At 38.1% G+C, this 21,081-nt stretch overlaps 1 protein-coding gene and 1 long non-coding RNA gene across 7 annotated transcripts in view; both read left to right on the forward strand.

The window, feature by feature from the left end:
• Window positions 1–21,081, forward strand: part of sdk2b (sidekick cell adhesion molecule 2b) — a 346,369-nt gene that overhangs the window by 23,232 nt on the left and 302,056 nt on the right. The gene's annotated exons all lie outside the window — the stretch shown is intronic.
• Window positions 19,891–20,598, forward strand: LOC114152057 (uncharacterized). Its single transcript, XR_003597057.1, has 2 exons — window positions 19,891–20,124; window positions 20,370–20,598. It is a non-coding gene; the product is annotated as an uncharacterized LOC114152057 (long non-coding RNA).

Consider the following 21,081-nt stretch of genomic DNA (forward strand, 5'->3'; position numbering starts at 1 on the left):
TAAAATAAACAAAAGACGCTTAGCCTGGTGGGATGGCAAGTAAAGCCTGGTGACCCGCCAGGCTTATAATACACTGGAGGAAACCCTTCGTTTTCAGATCTAGCCAATCTATCCGATCTATCTCTTTCAGGTCTATCACTATCTAACTGTTAGATTGTTAGATTCTAACAGATCTATCATTATATGTCACATCGGTCACAATCAGATCTATCACTATCTATCACATCGGTCACTATCAGATCTATCACTATCTGTGCCCATGATCCTTCAGTCACATGTTCTTATAAGACCACAACACACCCTCAGCTAACAGGAAAATCTAGTCCATTAATATAATGTTTCAGCCACAAATGAGCCTTTTTTTATCTTGTTCTGACAGAACTCCAATGGGATCCCTCCATGCTCTCTTAGACTGACTGACACTTTTCCTCTGTTATCAGTGAGACAAGAGGCTGTAGAATGTGATTGACAGCCATGATCAGAAACTACCCCACACAGTAAGTTATGGGAGGAGGCGCTGAGCAGGAGGTGCTTGACTAATGCTGTCAGTGTTCAGCTGGACTGATAGAGCAGACAGACATGCTGTGTTTGTCTTTGGCTGCTATGAAAGAGAATCTGTCGGACCTCAACAGTGTCAGCCAGCCCGGGTGTTCACTCAGGACTACAAGATAGCTCTAAGTGAGGCCGGCTCTCAGTTGTCCATTACCTCCTTTGTGGTGGACAGTCACGAAAAATAAAAAGGTTTTCTTTTCTTTTGGCCTTAAGATCCTTGTTTTTAATGTTTTTAATGGAAACTGGTAATATTTGCACTTCTTCCAACTCTCTTTTTTTACTTGTTCATCAAGTGGCTATGCATTGAGCTTTTCAAAAAGAAAAGAGAATGAAGGAAGATAAAATAGCTCACACATCTTACTCTACAACATCATCCAACTGTATCTATGAATTTAAAGTATGCTTCTTCTGCCATGCCCTTTTTCAGTTATTTCACCTCCATTCTTTTGTTTACCATTGCTAAAATGTAACTTTGTGTCCACATCTCACTCATGTTTGTTCATGTTTGGATGGCCTATAGGTACTTCAAGCATGTACTTTCCCTGTCATGTGGCTAAATGCTCTGGTGCATCAACAACAAATACCTGGAGTACAAAAAGGCCAAATAACATTGTATTTTAGGCTCGGGAAAAAATAATAATAAAAAGAAATCCATTATTTTCTGACACAGTGTACATTTCTAACACAGTGTTCTTGACAACTGAATTTCTAACAAAAAGTCAACAAGAACAAAAGAATGGAGTGAAAACTTACTTTCTTCAAAGATGATCTAGACAGATGAGTGAACTCTGTAGAAACTATACAGATATAGAAGTAGTTGTAGTAGAAGCAGAAGTGACTTACCTAACTCACCTAAAGGAGTCTCTGTTGGAAACACAGGTTGCCCAAGGCTCCATGTAACAATTGGAAACCTGGCTTCAAGGGAAACGACAACCCTTAGCTGACAGACAAGGACACAACACAGTTATGATGAATAGCTACAACGGTGAGTCAACAGTCAGACCATCAAGGTCACTGTGGTTTTTCTTTGTGTACGTAACATTTGTGAGCAAGAAAAAAAAATGTCTGTAGATTCCTTTATTAAAAGAAAAAGCCTCCTACCACTGTTTCCAAACATGCTTAAAGATAATTAACTGCAACAATATCTGTCTGTTTCTGAGCCAAACGAAGGAGAGAACATTTGGCTGAAGATGCGTGTGTCTTCTTAGGACCAAGCAACAGATTTTGTAAGAAAACAAACTAACAGAGGTTATGTGACCTGGCAGTTTGTGTCAGGAGTAGTTTGACAGCTGCATAGCAAAACCCTCACAAGTGAAACATGGGCTGAATATGTGAAGAAAAGAGACACACAATCGTCATGTCCCTCAACCCAGAGTGTCCTGGTGACATATTTGTTAGAAGAAATGGGAATGCTGAAATTTATGGGATTCAGAGTACCTCTGCGCATCAGAACCAAAATCTTGGTCATTGGATAAATTATCTAAATGATACACAGTTTGACTTTATGAATTGAAATGGGAACTGGGGACTTGGCAATCCCTACTTTTTCTCTGGATGGAAATTGTATTATATGCATCAATGTCCAAGTCCGGAATTCCAAAAGTAACACCATTCCAATGGTAGCTTTTATTTGCTGATGTTCTTGGCTACCATGTGCTTTCTTTTTGTCTTTCATACCTTTTTTATATAGGTCTCAATTTTGGACATGGAAATTACATATAGTGATGAAAAAGCCCGAGCATGTCTGAAAAGGAATAAGTTGTAAAAATGATGGTACATGACCTTTAAAGGTTCCCACCAAATTGCATTTCTTCACATTTTTATGCCCCTGATTTCAAACACCTTCCTGCCAGAGATCTAACTCTGACATGGCTGCATGTGAAATAGTGTGTTGATTGACTTGTCCAAAAGAAGTATGACCTTTGGAATGCATGGTAGTTATTTTCAAAGATCATGTCATGACTCGGGCTGTCTTTATTACAACTTCCAGTATCAAGTTGTATCTAGCAGAGACCTTTCAGACCTACGCACCTCAGAGTGTGTTGTCTCCAGGTTGTGGAGGGTAAGTGTTAGGAGGAACAATTGAAAAAAGTTGAGTGGAAACCTTGCAAGGCAAGCAAATAGTATGTGTCAGCGGGGCTATTAGTTCACACCTGTATGTTTGAGTATCTGTCAGAGGAGCATTTCCCTGCAACCCCAAGGTCCCTACTGTGTGTTTCCTTGCCATTCAGTTCTTCATACATGGCCTGTTCTGTTGCTCATTTGGCCCGCAGTGGACCTCGGCTGAGCGGAGACTCATGTGAGCTGTGTGCAATTTCTCCTGTTTACGTGTGCGTTCCCTCGTCTCTACTGGCGCCCTGCAAGTGCCGCCAGGCTTCAGTGAATGAGGAGGTGCAAGCAAGCATGCAAGATGGAGGGATTGAGGGATTCAGACAGGCACAAGCAGGAGGAGGAGGAAAGGAGGCAGAAGGAGTGGGAGTCTGCACAGCTACTGAATCCATAAAGGATGAAAAGGGCCTTGGCAGGAGTCTTAAGGGGCTAATAGAGTAAAGTTCTTTCAGATTAGTTAGCTAATAGAGCTGTAACAAAGTGTTGCGTCTTAACACTGAGGGGAGCATAGGCCTCCTGTGTGCTCGCTGTGATGTGGGTGGAGTGATGAGGCTAGAGTGTGTGGGTGAGTGTTGGGGAGGTGAGAGGGGAAAGCACCTGCTGTGAAGGAGCCCTGTGGGTCTTTTTATTTAGTCAGGGATGAACGACAAGACAAGATGAGGAGAGGGAGCCTACCTTGCATAAAATTACATCTCCCTAGCAGCTTCGGTATTTACTGGATGAAATCCATGCACAGATTAGCTGGTAGCTACATGAGTTGTTTTTTTTCCGGCAAGATTCAGAAAATGTGTGTTTTTATTTTTTTTTTGTAAAGTACAGGGTTTTCTGTTGTTCTCTGCTGATACACATGTTGTAAAGTGGCAGAGCCAAACTGCAAGTAGAAGTTTTAGTGGCTGTAGGGTACAGTGAAAAACACTGGGATTAGAGCGATGGAATTGCAAAAGAATGTGCCCTACTTTCAATATTTGAGCAAAATTTTACCTGTAAACACCATGTTTATTTTTAGAACTTGTACCAGACCACAATCATTGGGTAAACCTGCTTTCCAAACTCTTAAGAACCAAACCAAGGAAGCAATTGACGTCTTCCTTTTTACTCCCCTGACATTGCTTCTATAAGGCAGGAATTATTGACCTTACATTTTTTACACTCAACATTTACTTGGCTGGACAGAAAATAAAATGAACAAAGTGAGAATGTGCCTGGCTTAATAAAGTGGTTAGACTAATTTTGCTTTGAGGATTGCACTGTATTTTTCAAGTATGCGAGTTTCTCTTTTTGCATGAAAAAAGCTGTCTTTTGATGATATGCCTAATAACATTGGAAGAAGGAAACACCAACTATTCAAGCCTAAAGGCCTAACAGAAAGGAAAAAGTGAACTGAGTATTGGTGTTGGAAAGAATGCTCAGATTCATTAAGAGCAACTTGGATTTCATCCTGGCCATGAAACAGTGGCACAGTTCCTTACCCCTGTGGAGATGCTGAGAGGATATTTAAAGTTTGCATGTCCAGCCCACATGTGTTTTTCAGATTTGTAGAAGACTCTAGACCGTGTTCTCTGCAGCGTTCTTTGGGGGAGTTTTGGGCTATTCAGTCCTTGGGCCACATCGTATTCAGTCCCCAAAGCAAGATGTGACAGGATCTCCACCCAGAATAGTGGAGAGGACTGTGTGGGGTCTGGGAACTTCAAGGTATCACCTTTGCTGTTTCAAAACAATGTGGTTCTGTTGGTGCCCTCAATTCATGGGCATAATGACGAGTTTTGAAGGAGAGTGTAAAGTGACCTTGAATGGGTGTCAGCTTCTAAAGTTAGAGGCCATGTTTCTTAAATGGAAAAAGGTATACTACTCCATTCAGTTCTGTCATGAGTCTCTACCAGAGAAGAAGAAGTCAAAGTGCATTAGTGTTTTGTGCACAGATGATTGTAGGATTAAGAAGTATGGCTTGGCTGCTCATTTGAAATAAGGTGGGTGCTGCTCTGGTCATTATTGGTGAAGAAAGTGTTGAGATCAAAAGCAAGGTATCAATCTTGGTATCAGTCAGTTGTTTGCATTCTGACCCCCTACATTGATCTAGATCATAACCAAAAGAATCAGATCTTGGATAAAATTACTGAAATTAGGAGATCCCTTGTGCAGACCCGAAAGATGTATCTGGGACTAAATTTGCTTTTTTTGCGGAGAGACATAGTGATACCATAAAACGACTCAGAATAAGCGGAAAACAATGAATAGATGAGACAGATGATAGAAAAACAGAGTAGAAAATGAAATTTGTTTCAGAAACCAAACTGAGAGAAAGAAAATATATGGAAGTCCATGTCTCTAATAGCAGAAGGAGATGAGTTTTTTTTTTCTGCTGATGTTATCAAAGGAATGGTTAAAGGGAGACGTCTCGTAGTTGAGACTGTTAGAGAATTTCTTTTCTTTTTCTTCAGCTTTTAGGCATTTTAGACTGATCCTCTTCTTCCTCACATGTCACGCTGTGTGTTTCCTTGAGGAAGTTAGTGGCCCCATTGATCTGTGAAGCCTCACCACAGGCTGTAGGCCTTACACCTTAGTTTAAATCAGTGTTAGACTTCTTTAAAGAAAATAATAAAGCCTTCAGTTCACTTATGTATGTTTGTAATTAAAATATACATCTTTTAGTTGTCACAGTAAAGTATGAACACAAACATGGATGTCTGCTTTGCAAAATACTTGTTGGCAATTTTGAGAATGAGGTTAATGTTGGCGCCAACATTTCAGCCTTTACTTGGCATGGAATGTTCACCAATTCAGACTTGGACAGATTCACATCCAGTATTTCCAAACTGAAGAAACTAATTAGGATTTAGACGTAGGATTGGAACTTTGCTCTGGTATCGTGGGCAAAATAGGAACAACATCTCTAACATTCTAATAGTTATAAAGGTCCTATTTCCACCTTTAGCATAGATTTAGCTTTTTTCACAGCCAAAAATCTGAATAAATTTTGAAGTATTTTTATTAGCAGATCAGGAAAGAAGAAAACGATATGCATGTCAAGAACCCTGCTTGTCTCCAAACTTTAAGGAAAATGAATTTCTAAAACTTTTAGGTAAGAAAGTGACAGTTTTTTTATGTGGTGTTTGGAAACACACCCCTACATGCAATGTGTGTAACACAAGCAATTTCTGCTCTACACTGAAATAACTCTGTAATCACTCTGCTTAAGGCCACTCTGGCTTTTCTATTTTCCACCTTCCAATTGTTTTCCGCTCATACAAACCTGCCCGAGTTGACTCTATTGCAAAATGTGATAAATGCTGCCCTTTTGTTGAATTATACAACACAAAGCACCATTTAGGAGTGGTTTGATGTAACAGAAGGTTGACTTGCAGGCATGAATGAAGGTGAGCAGGTGCACAATCGCCCTTCGAGGCAAAGACCTATTGGGGTTGGTTTGAAATGTTTCAGCTTGAACAAAGAAATATGCTGTAATCTTCACCTTAAGAAGACAAATATGATGCCTGGGGAAAAATAACCATCCCATGTGATTTACAAAAACACTTTACAGAAGCTAAAATGACTTTTAAGAATGGTTTAAATGTCAGCCATTTTTGTTATCCCTAAATTAATTAATTCATAACCAATACAATTTTTAATTATGGGAATAATTTCCAGTTCCCAAGCGAAACGTGATTAAAGGACAAAACATTGTATAAAAGATCCCAATTTGCTGACAGGGATGTATTCTATGCTCTGAATCATGGCCTGGAAATATAAATTACTACTATTTTCATTATGAAGTTGTTTCAAAACTTAATTACTCTTGTTGGATATATTAGTTCCATGGATTTAATTTGCATTTTTCATCTTATTCCTGGGGATCACTTTGTTGCTCTCAGTGGCATTTTAGGTTTTGATCTATGCCTCCTGCAGCACTGCATCTTGACCAGAAACAGAGGGAGTCTAAGAGGTCTACCATTAATAAAGACTAAAGCCATACCCTGGTGTTGTAGCTGATGCTGTAATGATTAATGAAGACCATCATTTAGCCTCTGTGGTTGGATCTCTGTTGAATAGGCTCTGATTATTCTTGGCTGGGTCACACATAACTAATAGCTCCTGGGTTTAATTAATCCTTCCTTTAGCCACGCCATGTGGGATGAACCACTGAATTTATTTTTATGTTTGATCCAACTCCAGTGTAACAGTGTAAAATCATTCATACATACATACATATACACATACATATACATATACCATCTTTACCCCAGACTAATTAAGATTTTACCAAAAGAAGGATTGGAATGACTCCTATGTAATTGTAACATAATTATGCTTTCCTGAAGGCTGTTTTTCATTAGGACTCCAATAAATGGCTTTTTGTTTACTTATTTTTTTTTTTTTTTTTTTACTGAGCTGTAATTTATTTCTCCAAGTAGGAGGCACAAGGCAAAAGCTTCTGGTGTGACATTGTGTGGGAAATTCTGAGTATGGTCTCAAACCTTAAAGAAAATTGCATTATGATAAGCATGCAGGCAACAAGCAAATGAGCTCAATATTTTAATAAAGAAAATGCTAAGTAATTTTTCTCTAAGTAAGATGGTGTGAGTTGGACATGCCAGTTCCCTGCATCAAGGTATACTGAGGCATTATTGTCGGTTAGTCTCATAAAATATCCCAAGAAAATGCATGACGCACCTGCTTCAGCTACGGTCTACTGAAGCTTGCGATTAGTTTTCTGAAGGCATAAATTGTATCTGTGACCCTTCAAACGTCTAAACATATGCAGCAGTGAAATAAATTCTATGCACATTGCTGCTGTGAAAGTGTACATTAGTAACTGTTTCAATAAAAATGTGAGGACCACTACAAGTTCATCCTTAAAGAAGCGTCCGGTTCAAACGATATACTCTACTATGCCTGTTTTTCTGAGAGCAAGTTAAACTGTATTTCCTGTTAAACTTCAAAACTGACAGAAAATATTAGTTTCATTATGCAGCAATCGCCCACTCTCAGGCCTGTTGACTTGTCATTTTGGCTCCACTAGTCACCATTCTGCTTCATATCCTAAGCGGCAATCACACTGTCAGTATTTGAGATGGTGTTAAGCTTTGGCTCATTGCACCATAGCTGTTCCTGCTGGGCTCGAGCCATGTGGAAGCAATGGGTGTGCTCCTCTGGCCAGAAGGGCAGTTTGAGAGCGGAGGGGATACAGGAAGTAGCACAGAGAGCGGTGGCAGCTCCTTACAGTGTATTTTTCCACTCAGGTGAGCGTCTTGTTTACTACGCAGCAGTGACTCCACGGCTCTCTGTCGGGCTAATTTGTCACCCCATAAAAAAAAACAGGACAGCACTGGTGCAGATGGAGTGGGAGTCAGTGAGCTTGTTATGTTCTAGCAAAGATGGGAAAAATGAGAGGGTAACAAGACTGAGAAACCAGGTTTTTGAAAGAAAAAAGGGAAATGTACTTTTTGTCAAAGAGAGAGACAGAAATTTAACATTTGTTTGTGGCAATGTTTGTCTCATCGTTGGATGACGGTAAGATTCTTCTTTCATCTGTTTCCCTATTTAAGTAGGAGCCTGTTTGGGATTTGGAAAGTCTGCCACTCATTAGAGAATCCTACAATGTCCTCTAACAGGGCACACTGACCTGACCTGGGAACAGTATGTATGACAATGCAATGCAAAATATGCTGCTGTCACAGTGTTGATGAAATTGCCTTAACAATGACATGCTACCATACAAGAATACCAAATCCAAAAGACATTTCTCTTTATCCGCTGTCCATCTCTTCTTTCCTTTCTTAAAGAATCTCTGCAACTTTTTATTTTTCTCCATCTTCTTCTCCCATTGCTTGGGTCAGTAATGAGCTGGTTTGGTTCCTTTCTTTCCGCTGCAGGCATGCTTTTCCTTCCATTTCCATCATCCCTTTGCATCCCCCTTCCTCATCTAAAATCTTGTTATATCTTCTCGGTGCTTCTTCTCCCCCCACAAGAGCTCTCCTGCTTTCTTTTATGATTTTTTTTGTTTGTTTCTTTTTTGTTTTGTTTTTTACAGTCGAAGGAACTTTAATTCTTTTCTGGCAGTAAAGGTATGAATCCAGCATACTACGCTACCTGCACTGTCTGGAGAAATTGCTCACACTCGGCCCATGTGGTCCTCATCTGTCTTCCAGGTGTGAAAAATGTATGAGCTCATGTATTGCCCTCAGGCTAGACATAGACAGAATCACCCAAGGCACTATGGTAGAATGTTTAAATTAGAAGCATTCTTTCACTCTCTGAAATTAGCCGGTAAAGAGGGAAACATCCATTCCTAACAGCAATAACCATTCAACCTATATCTGAATAAATGCATTACAGTAATAATGTTCTTTCTGCCAAGGAGAGAAAAAAATGCATAACTAAACTGAATGGATATCTTCTCCAGATTTAAAAAAAAAATTTGACTGAAATGTCAGATAGATTTATGACTTAACATGTCCCATTTTTAAAATAAATTGACCATTGTTCATGTACACTCATCTCAGTGCATGGTAGTAGTGATAGTGAGAAATTACTATGGAACAGTAGGCTAATGTTAATGCCATACACAAATTTTAATGGCATATAATTTTGTTATATAAACAAGAGAGGCTGCAATTACCCCTAGAGCTGCTGTAACATGGCTTATTAATGCCATATAAGTGTATATTTATCTGATGCTGTTTAGTGGGAGTCATGGGTTGATATAATTTTATTGTTTATATTTGCAAATGGAAGTATTTCTTCTATGAAATGGAAAATGTGAAGGGCTTGTCTTTAACAACACATCAAAGCAACATTTGCTGGTTTGTCAATAAAAGGACATTCATCCCTGGCCATCATGATGGAAAGATAGCCCCTTCAGTAAATTACCTCTATGAATGCAAGTCTTTGGCATTTACCCACCTTCCCAACTCATCAGAAGTCTACAAAAGGGTGTGTAATTTCATTTAACACATGTAGGCATAGAATAGTTTCCACTTTCAAGTAGGAATGTGTATTTCAACCAAAATCTAGTTTTCAGTTCAATCGCAGTTTTCAATGTACAGTATTTCCACACTATAAAGCACACCTAAAACCCTTTAATTTTCTCAAAAGCTGACAGTGCTCCTTATATATGGACCAATATTGAGCCACAACAAGTCTCACAACTACGGTAAGCAGCCGCTGACTTCATTTTCCCCCGTAGAAGAAGAAGCGCGCGGTGCATGCTGGGATATATGACTGCGTGAAGCGTGCCGTTTCATTTCCATTTGTGTGTCTGTGTAAAGACCCCAAAATGGCTCCTATTAAGAGACACGCTTACGACGCAAAGTTTAAACTCAAGGTGATCAGTCACACAGTAATAGAGGAATAGAGCAGCAGCAAGAGAATTTAACATTAACGAATCAATGGTGCGGAAGTGGAGGAAGCAACAGCTGTTTATTCATTTTGGGAATGAACGGAGTTGTCGGAACGCTGGTTTGTAATCTATTAATAAAGTTTGACTGACCTATCTGACTGTTTTGTTGACATTCCCTTTAGCGCAGCTCCATCTAATGGATGCATAAAGTAACCCCAGTCTCACTGTAGCGTCTATTCTATGCGCTTTATAATGAGGTGCGCCTTATATATGAAATAAGTTTTAAAATAGGCCATTCATTGAAGGTGCGCCTTATAATGTGGTGCGCCTTACAGTGCGGAAAATATGGTAAGTAAACCAGAGAAGCGAATAACCGTAAAAATATTTTATTATTTATTCTTTGTATTTTTCATCAGAATGGGAGGTAGACAAAAGCCAGTAATTGACAACTATTTAAAGCCATATCACTGCACAAGTCAGTTAGTGTATTTCTTGGCCTCAAAGTTTCCCAGTATATTTCATGGTTCCAAAAAGGTAGAAGACGGATCTCAAACAAATCTTCTCTGCACAGACACAACCTCCTAATGTGACCCTTTATCATAAACGGCGGAGCCAGTCAGGTGAACCAATGAGTTGGGCAGCGGCCGCTCTTGGTCTAGTGTTTGCAGTGGGGTGTTGCCAAGTACATGTGCACTCATTCAGCACATAGACGTCACAGGGATACCAGCTGTGAGGAACTCCCTGCTTCCTGGGAGCTGTCAGAAAATGGGTTGAATACTGTGCATTCTGAGATTCAAAGGTTTTTACCAGTCTCCTTTGTTCACTGTGTGCAATTCAGTCCTTGTTCTCCATTCAGCTGGGGTGGACCCCCAACATGGAAAACTCCCATGGTGGTGTTCACAATGCAATGCATATTAAACATGATCATCAAAGTTGCATACATTGACAAGAAGGAGAAATGAAAAATCATACTCGGTTTCAAGCTGTATCAACATTTATAAAGATCATTGTACAATGGCAAGATTGTCATGATTCTTAGCTGCTTGCAAGCCCTCTAAGACAAACTTGCTTCTGTATTTATTAGCTTGTCTGGGACCAGGTCCATTTGCTGTCATCTGCTGTCCATCTGCTGTCAACGGAAATGAGACTGCCGTTTTAACCACAGACTAGGTCAGTTTTCACAACTAAAGCAAAATGGTATGTTTTTTAAAATTACAAGTTAATTTCAGACATAAATATGGGCTATTAATTGCTGATCTCAGGACAATCGAAACATAGAAGAACCTATTACAGGTACCTTGTTGCTTACGTTGATCCTGCCAGTTTAAATGAAAAATGTGACGTGTATAGGATGACTATAGATGAAAATCTACTGTGGTATTTTGTATTTTTTTCCCTCCAATCCAATTTAGGCGTTTTTCTCACTACCATTCTTTAAAGAAAACCTTTGCAAATCCTCTTTTACCCAGTTCACTTTGGAATTGACAATTTGATGCTTCTGTCTGAGCGTGGCATTAGTTGAGACAAATTAATCCTTTGGTACTCTGGAGGTAAGATCAACTAATTGTTGACTTTATTTCTTAAACGTTTGCCCATGGTTGAGGAACTATTGACAATACAATCATTCCTGTGACAATGCTTCCATATGTGGGTTGTACTTAACCCCTGTGCCATCACAGTACCCCCGTGAACTATATTTTTGTCATGTAGTGCGGTTTGCTTTTACATTGTACTTTTTTGCAAGTAAACTATACCTTGCAAACAAAGCCACATGAGTAACGATCATTCCTCCCAATGGACAGAAATGATGGGGATGAGACAAATAGACCCAGAGAGAAAACAGACATTGCAAAGTTTTTTCACTTTGTTTTCTCACAAAACAGGCTAAACATGACCGCATTTTTGTGTGTTTTTTGTAGCAGTTGGTTAAATATCAACTGATGTGTAATGTTGCTAAACTCCACAATGATTATTTAAAAATGTATTCGAAAAATATAGCAAAAATCTGTTTTATGTTGCCTCACCCCTTAGTATGAATATTTAATGACTGCTCATTGCAGAAAAGAAAAAAATAAAGCACCATCATAGAAATGTTTAAACCCCATAAAATGAGTATATGAGCTACTATCTAAATTAGATATTTCAAATCAATAAAATTATTTCCTTAAAAACAAGCAAACAAAGGTCTGTAGGGACATTATATGGAGGTCACTAAACGCCTCTCTTGGTTCCTTTATAATAATAATTAGCTCTTACATGACTATATGAGTATATTAATTATCTGAGTCAAAAATGTGAAGGATTTTCACTTTGTAGGTCACGTAGCCGCCTGGCCTTGTTTGCCTTTAGAATCCAAACAAACTTCTCCAAACAATTCTTCTGACACCCTGTTTTGTCTGCTCCTCTGGATTTGAATAAACACTCAATAATAGACGGTCACTGTGCCCTTGGACAGCGAACGTTGTTTGTAGCCAGGCGGGAAATATGCACACCCGTCCCGTTTCGTTTGAATGAGGCCAGTATGATCCATTCAAAAGCTTTTAACTTCTGATAAGGGAATACTGCTTGTATAGTTTAGGTTTTAATTGTAAAGTCATAAATGTGTGATGCAGTGTAACCTGTAGCAATAAATGTGATACAAGCTAGCCTTGAACTTTTCCACATATTAGGACTTCATTTGGTGACCCATCAAGCTCATAATGATGGCGAATGTAACCTGAGGCTTAATTGAAGTTGGATATTACCCCACTGGGTCAATCAGATCCTCTTCCAAGTATTCTATATTTGCAGGGCTTGGCACCTATCCTGTCTGAATTTGCTTGGCACTGCAGCCGCCCTAGTCAGCCCTTCTTATTGAAAGCCGAGAAACAACAGAAACAGATGGAATTGCCTGTGGGATTGGGGGAAGACTCAGGAAAGGAAGGGACGGTGGTTTGGGAGGAAGCTAGTGCCATGTGGTGGTATGCCTACTCTGCCCTCTGGTCATCTCTGCTAGTCCCACTTGGTGGTCATCCAGGCGCACACTGGCCTGCCAATTAAAGATGGGCCCACAGTCAACCCTGAGGGTCTCTCCAAGTCTACAGGCCTCTCTTCTCTCCATTTTCCCCTCCTCTTTCTTCATATCACTCTCCAACCAAACACCCTGCTGAGAGTTCTCCTTTGTTCTCATTTTCCAACTTGGGGAGCTCACTGGGCAGAGTTTATTAGACGTTTTTCCTTCTCACCCAGATCACTACTCCACTGAGGTGGCAGCTGCCAGTGTCATGATCTGTTTAACCAAGTAATATGGGAATAAAGAAATCTTCTCCAGCTCTGCGCACTCACTTTACTGCATTAAAAGCAGAATTAGGATGCAGATGAGGATGAGCTAAAATGAACTCAGCTGCTGCTCTGCGTTAGAATCCAGCATGCATGAGACCTTCACTTGGAAAAAGAGTTTACACAGAGGCCTGCACCCTGAGGTTTAAGTATGCAGTGCAAGAGGTCAGAGGTGCTTCGGCTGTTTTTTTTTTTTTTGTAACTTGATAACTTGTAGAAAGGACTTGACTTAAAGAGAATAGAGATAAATCAGGGCAGTCCTGTCAGCAGAGCTGTGAAAAGAGCTGACTGGTTAAAAAAAAAAGGTGTGTACAAAAGGTTGTGGTTGACTTGTTAGTCATAGCTGCAAATCTTATATGTTTGGAAGGATTCTATATGTTCGGAAGAATTCTTTGCACATTTTACATAATGTAGAAGGGTAGAAATGCAGGTGTAGCTTGTTGGCCAGTTTTATGGTAATTCTGTTCCTTTTATAATGTGCTTAGATCTTAGATGTTACAGAAATGTGACCAAATATCACTAGTTACAAATAGTCATAGTTACGGACAGGAAATACATATGGCGATAAAGGCCACCATATGTTTATTGCTTGAACAGATTAAACAATAACTTCACAAAGGACTAACCTAAAAAAGGCCTTTGATATTGTGAACCATAATTTACTAATCTCAAAGCTTTCATTCTTTGATTTTCAGATTGATTACTGTCTTGGAGTCAGTCATATTCAAAAGACTGTGTGTCGACAATGTGTTGTCATCAGTAAGAGTAAGTCTTATTTTCTCAAAATCTAAACAACTGATCCCTCTAGAAACTATTGTATGTCTCTTCCTTTTTAGCCTCGATATTAATAGTAGTTCTGAAATTTGTTCTTAAGCTAGTCTGCAAATATATGCTGATGACGCTCTCATTCACGTGTCAGGTAAAAGCAGTGTTGTAGTCAGTGAAAAACTGAACAATAGCTTACTAAAAATGTCAACATTGCTAAATGACTCCAGCTTAACCCTTAATACAAAAAAAGCTAAGTCTATTTGCTATTCAATAGTATATTCAATAATATATTCATATTAACAGGAATAATATAGAACAAGTATCACAGGAAAATTATTTAGGAATAAATTTGGATATTTGGTTAAATTTTAAGAACCATTTTAATAAAGTCTGCAAAACTGTCAGATCAAGCATAAATTGTTTTAAAATTATTAGAAAATGTTTGACACTATAGTGCAGAAATGTTCTTCAACAAAGGTTTAAACAGTGAGCCCTCCTCACCCATCTTCTGAAAGGAGAAAATAAAAAAAAAACACCCACTACACAGCTATATGAAATGCAATAACTTACATTTTGCTCACAACACAAAATGAGAAGCTGTGGTGCAATTTTTTATCCTATCTGACAAGAATGAACCTTTTAGGAATGAGACCTCAAACATAAAAGGCAGCGGTACATTGCAAAATGGGCATTAACAGACAAATGGTGTGCTATGCAAATAATGAAACTATAAAGCTTCTTTTAGTTGCCCTCAAAAATAAAATTTTATAACCTGGGTGATTGTAAAATATGAGATGAATGGCATGGCAATAACCCCTAAACTCTCTTTGAAGTCAACACAAAAGGAAATTGAGAATCTTGATTTTCAACATCAGAAAGTAGACTTCATAACAGCTGTCAGTTCCATCACCAGGCTGTGAAGGCTTTTGATATAACATAAAGTCATGCACTGTGAAGTTGAAAACTGATGAGGCACTGACTTCTCTGGAGTCAGATGTACAGATATATAAACCCAACATAGATGTTTATGTTTAAATTTTGATTTTAATTTGTTGTTTTAGAAGATTTTCATTATACCTTAATCAATCTCATTTACAACAGCAAAAAAAACCAAAAGGATATTTAATAAAAGGTCAGATTAGATGTTTATTTTTAATTAAAAATTTCCATGCATGACTTTTGTTTTTAAGTTCATGGTCCTACTCTGCTCTGTTGTAAAAACCCTCCTTGTTTGCTTCAATGGAGATGATCACCATGGTAAAGAGTTGTCCTGGAGCAGTCCTATTCTGACTGTATTTCCGATATGAAGAAGAGCACACAGTGACACACACTTGTTGCATGTTGTTCCGAAGGAGCTCAGTGGATGTTACAAAGAACATAAGATAGTCATCGTTGTTGCTGTTTATGCTGCCCTCACGATGTGTTGCTCTTACAAAGCTAGACAGCTAGCTAACACTTGAGTTGAAAATAATCCAGTCCTTGATAGTTTTCTTGTTTTATTTTGCAACTCTTTGCTGGTTTGTTTTTCTTTTCTTTTCCTTTATTTTATTTTAGTTTTGTAAAAAGACAAATAGTGTCCAAGGAACAAAAGTGTCTGAAGGTCAGACGAAGACACCAACCGTACAGCTGGACGAGTTCTGCTTGACTGACCAAATTAAATATGTAAACAATGTCCACTAGGTGTCAGTAAGGGTCCATAGTTTAACTTAAAATTGACCAACCAAATACTTAACAAAACATAATGGAGTCAGCACACTGTTGTTAATTTTATTGCCGAGTGCGCCGTCCTGTTAAACTGTAAATAAAGTAAGAAAAAAAACCAAAACATCAATAATTAGTATTGCAGAATTCAATCAACACAAACTTAAACATAGATTCATTAGCTAGGCTTGACTAACCAGTTATAAGGCAGTTTATTCTTAGAACACTTCGTCACACAATAAACATCGGCATTCAACTATCACAGTGCAGCAAACACAGCTAGCATCGGGCTAATTAGCACTAGCAAATTCAGCAAGCTCACGCTTAGAACAGATAACAAAAAGCTAATCTCCCCACAGCTTACAGCATTAATAACTCACCACGTTGGGCAACACTCATGAACGCCAGTAGAATATGATTTTAATGTAGCTTCAGCTTGTTAGCTTCAGCTTGTTAGCTTCAGCTAACGGCAGTCTCGGTGTATTACTGGCCTGCCGTAAGTTTCTTCTCTTGTTTCACCTCCCCGCCACTACCAATGCAAAACAACTACAGAGCCCCCTAGCGGAATGGGAGGAGTGAATCCAACAGTGGATGACTGTCTTGAATCTCTGAACGTGTCAGTTAAAAAAGAATAAAAAAGCTGCCATTGTTGCTCAGTAAAGCACTTTAAAGACTGAAAAAGTGTAGCTTTGTCTGACAGATTGTCTGTCTTTTGTGTAAAAGGTAATAGAGCTACAACTGTCAGAGATACAAAAATGTGCTGGTGGATTTTTAAACTATATATAGAGATGCTTGCTTGGAATGCTGCATTAAATTCAATTCAGCATTTTAAGTACATGAGCCTACATTTTAACTTCACTTGGGAACAGCACTTAGAAGTAGAAGCTCTGAGATATGAAAGACACTGCTCTCTGGAGATTATCTTAGTACCAAGCTGTTGATCTCCTCCACTGGTGCTTTGGGCTCATGAAGTTCTTCTTTGCAAAGCAAACAAGTATCTTAAATTGCAGTGTGTATTTGTTTAAGGATAAATGGGGCGCACTGACTTTCATAGAGGATCCTGTTACCCAGTTGGAATACTGTATGGCTTTCCTTCTGTGTGAAGAAGTTCTTGTTATCATCATACGGTGCAAGGTTTTCTCTTGTAGCGCTGTTATTTTGGTTAGAATAACTGTTTCCGTTCTGTTGTTTGAGAAAATGACTGATAGATATTATAACGCATAAAACATAGAAGAAATTCAAGACAAAAGCAGTCCAAATGTTTCCAATTTAGACATTTGACAAAAGCTTAAAGCTAGCATCGCTTGGAAATGAAAGAGGGTTTTTGGCCTTACTTATATATATTTATCATATATCACACATGGACTGTTTCTATCCTACTGACAGTCCACATTCACTGAGGTGTTTCGTCAACAAAATACAGAAAGCTATTGCAACATAGTTTGCACTAAGACTTTTTGCTTAATCACAAAAGACATGCTGCTCTTTAATCCAATTGAAAAGCAAGCGTTTCGAAAAATGCTGCAAATATTTGACACCCAGTACACAGTACGTTTACACTTTTTTTTTTTTTTTTTTTACTCACAAAAGTCTTAGCTGGCTGTATTGCCTGCTTGAGCCCAATGATGAATAATTTATTTATGCCTTGTTTATATATTTTGAATATTTTCCAATTCCAGTATTAAATGTTTTTTATTTATTTATTTCTTTTTAGAAATTAGCTTATTGATCTTCTAGAGGGAGTATTTGCATTATTATGCCATTTTCTCATAACGACAATATTATCCTTCATCGCAATAATTTCTGGGACTATTATTCGACCAGTAACATTTGACGTGACAGGCCTACTGACAGCAATTTATTTATTAATTTAAATTAGCATTCCTTGTTTTTGGCCTTTAATGCTACTATATTAAACCACCTGAGTTTTTGTTATGTAAGTGCTTGAATAAATGTATTTTCAAACTGAGATTATTAATAAAAATCCTGGGGAAGATGAAGATTTTCTTTTAATCCTAGCTTCATTTCAAGTTAGCCTCACACCTATCTAAAACTTTCCAAATTCATGATATTGAACTAGTTCATGAAAAAAAAACCCTGCTCATAATGATAGCAGTAATTGTTTTTCTTTGAACTTGTTTTAAATAACTTTCTTCATAATCACAACAGTATTGAGACTTAATTTCAGTTTGTATGTGCAGTAGCAAATGTCTTGTTGATTTTGCTCAAACCATCAGTGTTGTTTTTTTGACATAAAGTGTATTGTGCAGAGGAGGTATGCGTCCCCCGAGTGTCAAACCCGGCAGCATCAGGCACTAACTTTAAATTCGTACCTCTGTCACACATCGAATGTAGTAGGGACTGCTTCATAGATCAGCCGCTGCAATGATGGGAGCTCAACCACACAGATTACACAGATACTGTGTACCATGTTTCCATGCACGTAGAAGGTGTGAAATGTTTATCATTCTGTGTTCAGCTGTGTGGGTGGTGCTGTCTTTTTGTGGTGTGGGAGGGACGGTCAGTTGAAGAACAAAAAAGTGAGAGGTCGAGGGAGAAATGGAGTGAGACCAAGTGTGTCTTACTCAATCACATGCTAAATGGCTCTATTGATCATAGATCTTCATCAAGTTGGTTTTATTGAGTCGCAGGAGGAAAGAAGAGTCCTTTTTCTCTGGATCCCTCTGCACGGATCAGTAGTATTTCCTCGTAAAAGCTAAATTTAAAGGCTAAACAAACTTTGCAGTAAAACTTGTCCTTTAACTATGAGTGTTTATTATGTATTTTTGTTTCTATTAGTGGTAGAAATCATAAGACTGCAGTGTCTTGTAAAAGGATTCATACCTATTGAACATTTTACATATTTTCAAGTTACAAATGTTATGTTATATACTGACATAAAGCATATACTGACATAAAGCAGGGCATAGTTGTGAAGTTGAATGAAAATAATCCTTTTCATTTTTTCAAGAACTACAACTGTAAAATGTGGCATACATCTGTATTCAGTTTCCTTCACTCCCATACCCCTAAATAAATAGTTGGGATCTTTAACATAGCCTAAATACAACTGATCTGTAAAGGCTTCAGAGGTTTGTTTATATTTCTCATGTACATCACAATCCTGGTGTTTTTTGGAAAAGTGACTAGAATAAATCTGTTGTTGGAAGAAAATAAGAAATCCTGTTTGCACTCTGGCACCGGCTGTGTAGGGAACCTAACAAATATGTGGCAGAAGGTAACCAGATCAACGCTGAACCCACACCATACCCCCTTTCAATGAAGCTAGTTAGAGTTAAATCCAAATTCAGCAAAGCTATACTAATGGTCCAGTCAAAGTACAGGCATAAATCCAGTAGAAAATTTCTGTCAAGACCCAAACATTTCTATTTACAAAGTTTGCTACTAAGGAAACAAAGTAGATTTGGTTACAATTTGTAATGGCTAATTGCTTCAATATGTCCTACATGCTGATTAAAATAAATATATTACACAGTTGCAGAGTAAATATGATAAAGTATGGGTATTGACTCATACTTTCAATATGTGTCAATATTTGTTAAATTAAACTGCAGTTGCAATACAATAAATTCAGTCTTATACAAAATAGTTAAAACAATGAAACACCTTTTTATTGAAAAATATTACATTGAAACAGAAAAAGAGAAAACAATTTGCATAAAGAATGTAGCTTTTAGTTTCTCTGAAAACATCTTACAGTAAGCAAGTCTTTCAATCGAAAAATATCTATATTATTATACTTCTAAGAAAAATAAGAGATCTGCAAAAAATAAAAAAAATAAAATGAAAAAAAAATACGTGTGATGAACATTAACCAAGCATGGTCTGATAAATATTTTAAAAGCTTGTCAGTTGTGGTTTTATGTACCAGTTAACCAGTTTTTAGTATTCAAGGGTGAAAGAGCAGAGGAGTGAGCAGGACAGTCCATTACATTGGCACATCTTGGCCTTTGTTGGTCTCCATGTAGTTCTCACAAAGCTTTGAGATGGGTTTTGGCTCATTATCTTGCACCAGAGTGGTTTCCTCGACATTAAAGTAAAAACCTAGGGCATAGTGCGTCTCTGAAGAATGTGCTGCTGTAACAGAGTTACAAATGTGTTTCTTTGTTAAATTATTATTTCTTATTCATTTTATATTGAGAATTTGTGAATTTTATCTTATTCAGTTATTTTTATTTATTTTGTTGTTTTTGCCTGCGGGGGTCGCCCTTCTGCTCTCCGCCTCGTTTGTGTTTCCTGGGCTTCCGTAGTTTACTCCAGCCCTCGTAGCTCTTCTGCCCCCCCTTTTTCCCTCAGAGCGGTGTTCTGTGCTGCTGTGGGTAAGTCAGAGGAAAGTTTGCTGCTGAGATATGTTTGTTTTTCTGTATGCATGTTGTTCTTGTTGAGGTCTTTACCATATGTTGTTTATTATTGTTTGTTAGTGTGTTATTTTGCAGTTTTGACCATCATTGTGGGTTTTTTTTATAAACAGTTTTATTATAATTTCCTTTTTATTTTGGCGCGAACGACCGGTGCTAGACCAGCACAGCTCGGTTGAACATTGTTTTTATTTCCACATTTTTAGAGTCGGAGTGCAGGGAGAAGGAGTTGAGGAGGTTGTTCATTTGTTTTCCCTTCTTCCCCCAGGTATGTGTTTGTATTTTTAATTTATACTTTTTATCTCTGTTTATTTAACTCTGTCCCACTGTATTGTGTTGTTGTGGCCACCAGGTGGCGTTTTTCTCCTCTTGTTTTTAGTTTACGATTTTTGTGAGAAGATTTCTTTTTTTGTTAACTTTTGTTAAGTCTGAGAGCGGTGTTCTGTGCTGCTGTGGAGTCGGAGTGCAGGGAGAAGGAGTTGAGGAGGTTGTTCATTTGTTTTCCCTTCTTCCCCCAGAATAAAAAAATAAAATATCTGGTTGAGACCCACCTGAACGACTTGTGAGACTCATTGATACCACCTGTTACACTGCTGTTTCGCCTTACTGTGAGTTCAGTTCAGAGCAAGTGTCAAGCTAAAAAAAAAAAAAACTAAGCAAAGCATGAATATTCCCTTAATTGTATAACTTTTTTGTTGCAGCTGAATATTTCAAACTTTAATGTACTCACTGGAAACTGGACTTGGATTTAACTTGGATCCAAGTTAAATACCTAAGTGGAATAGTGTGAAGTAGATAAGTACACTTGAAGTGATTGATTTGTAAATGGTCTGATTTTCTAGGAGCATGGTTAGCATATGTGCTGGAATCACAAGTGGAGGCATGCCTGCAGATGGATTTGAGAGAAATATGGGTGGG

Source organism: Xiphophorus couchianus, chromosome 10, assembly GCF_001444195.1.
Source record: "Xiphophorus couchianus chromosome 10, X_couchianus-1.0, whole genome shotgun sequence".
Lineage (NCBI taxonomy): Eukaryota > Metazoa > Chordata > Actinopteri > Cyprinodontiformes > Poeciliidae > Xiphophorus > Xiphophorus couchianus.